The sequence below is a fragment of the Echinops telfairi genome, unplaced genomic scaffold (assembly GCF_000313985.2).
Source record: "Echinops telfairi isolate 266 unplaced genomic scaffold, ASM31398v2 ScPeMD7_42;HRSCAF=159, whole genome shotgun sequence".
In the NCBI taxonomy this organism is placed as follows: domain Eukaryota; kingdom Metazoa; phylum Chordata; class Mammalia; order Afrosoricida; family Tenrecidae; genus Echinops; species Echinops telfairi.
Window position 1 is genome coordinate 2,575,579 of NW_022103940.1, and position 2,705 is coordinate 2,578,283.

Here is a 2,705-nt window from a genome sequence, read left to right on the forward strand (position 1 = left end):
CCTGGATGTTCCCACTTGGACCTGGAAATTCCTGAGAGAGCCATGCTGGTAGGCCCTACTCCCTTCCCCAAGGGCACCTGTGAGTTTAGGGAGATTTAGGTGGATGGTCAGGTAGATGGTGGAGTGCAGGGAGCATTTTCAAAATCCGAAGGATTTTGATTGGGAAGTTCCCATCATAATTTTAGGTATCCAAGAATTTTTTGGCTTCCCACAAGTTGGTGTATTTTTTGAAATATCTGTGGACATTTCCTCAATCTTGAGCCTCATCTTGGATCCAAAGAGAAAGATTGTCTGGGGACCCTTGCTTGGTGTTTCGAAGGGTGGTGAAGAAGGATATATATATATTCATTTTAGTGAACAAGAGCATGTTTCAAAATTTAATTTTGAATCACCCTTTCTTTACTGCAAACTATTAATAACACAGTAACTTTGTTCCCCTGTCACCAACTCTATATTCATACTGGACACTTACAGATGCACAAATAAGCTTTCAGAATTCAGATTTGTCGAGAGCTGTGTCATCACAGCAGTTGACATATGGAAATGTCAGCCTAATACAGACCTCATCTCTCCATTATTCTGAGGAAGGAAGTGATTAAATGATGGAAAACATCTTTCACTTGTAAGCAAATGGCAAAATTTCCATTCACCTCACCAAGAGCCAATGATATTTAACCACTTAGTGCCCTTATCAGGTGAAAGAATGCACACCAGTCAGATGTGTTCCTCCTTTTCAAGAAATATCATTTTTAGAACCCAGAGAAATCACATTGCCAGATGCCAAAGATATGTTAAGCCAGCAGATACTGGAGTTACTTGAAGCACGTTGGCAGCAAGTAAATGATATAAAGAATAAAGAATTTCGTCAAACCCTACTGCAGAGAGAAAGCCAACTTACTTCCACAAAGCAGACTTTCTGGTGGGGCCTTGCTAAATGGGCTTGGTATTCCAAAGCAGTGAAGGTGATCTTTGCCTAGTTGTTAAAGAGAATGAAGTGAATCATAAGACTGAAGAACAGCATATACTCACCTAGGTCCATAAAAACTTCTGTAATAGACTTGCTGGCAACGTTGCCAGACCTCAGATGATCTGAGGGGAGAAAATGTCAATTGATAAATTCAGGCATAAAATTTATTGTGTTGAGTTTGCCTTAATATGAACAATATTGTTTGAATAAGAAACATATTCCTTCTCAGTGCATATGCATATATTGAAAAACGAGTTTGTCCATTAGTACTGGTGAGTCACCGTGACATAAATGATGCAAGTCATGGTATTTTAAGCAGTTATAGTCTTTTTTGGTGGTTTCACATTATTTGAAAACCTTGCCTGATCCCATCCTTCCGTCCCTCAAAAAATTTTACTCAGAATCTTTTAGCCCTGCTATACAGCTACAACTTATACATCAAGCTCCATATAATGTTCTTCTTTACCTCTCAAAGAATAAATCAAACCTTGAGGACCTCTTACTAGGCTTTCATATTATGCTATAGAGTGTGATGGGGACAGTCACATGATTTCAGTGCATTAAGTAAATTCTACTCAGGGCCTCATAGTATTGAATACAGAAATAAATTCATCTGTAGAGAAGAATCTGTATAGAAGAATGGAAAAAACACAGCTAGAGCATGGCATTAAAACAAAGTTTTATTTGATCAAAGATAAACCCCTTAAAGTCATGACACATATTAAAAATAAAAGAGCCTTAAGCACTGCAATCCTGAAAATATAACTGGCGTTTGTTTCTTAATAAATTCTTCTGAGAAATAAAGAGCAATAGTAACACAATAAACACAATAAATGTGTTTATTTCTATCCTGCTTCTTTAATTTTTTTCTTGTTTTCAGGTTTATTTTTAAAATAACATACTTAAAGATTATATATTTTATTATGACATTTCATAATAAATCTCTTTGATTTAAAAATGTATTCAAAATGATGGCGAAACTATGGAACACCTCATCTCATGGAAAGAGTTGGAGGATATTATGCTGAGTGAAGTTAGCCAAGCAAAAAAGGTCAACTGCAACATGAGTCTACTGAGGCAAATTCAACAGCAGAATAGGCATAAGGGAAAACACGCACAACATACAATTCAAGTCTGAGGACCAAATAGTCTGGCAAGAGCCAGAACAGAGCCAGTGATTCATATGTCATCAACACAAGATGCAGATAGCACCTGTGCTGAAAGGCATTCCCCCCACCTCCTAAATACCTTTAGGGCCACAGAAGTGTGTAGGAAGAATAACGATAGCAATGGAGAGTCAGGGCACTAACCCTACCAAGTGAAGGGTCTTCTTTATAGCAATTCATGAGGGCAATGTTCCTCCTCAAAGCAGCTCGCTTCCTGTCCTCTGCTCTGACCCCCTCACCTGGGGTCAAACCAACATGAGAGTGCAACATACCAGTGATGGGAGGGAAACCATGGAGTCCCCAAAGCATCCCAAACGTAGGCTTCTGACTTGGGTGGCGATGGCAGTACCTGGCTCCCCATGAGAACTGGTTGTGGATTACCCATAAAGGGGTCATACTGAAAGACTAAAGGCATAACTGGGGCAGGGGTGGGGTGGGGGAGCAATAGACTGCTCCATCTCTGGCTGCAGGGATGCTCGCCTTCTGCACAAAATTGCTGAATCCTAAAAGGGTGTATGTGTTGTTAGGTAAGAGGGAATCAGGATAAGTAACCCTGAAAGAAGTGGAGACTG

At 39.6% G+C, this 2,705-nt stretch overlaps 1 pseudogene; it reads left to right on the forward strand.

The window, feature by feature from the left end:
* Positions 1-365: 365 nt before the first annotated feature.
* Positions 366-1,732, forward strand: LOC101650389 (annotated as a pseudogene).
* The last annotated feature ends 973 nt before the right edge of the window (positions 1,733-2,705 follow it).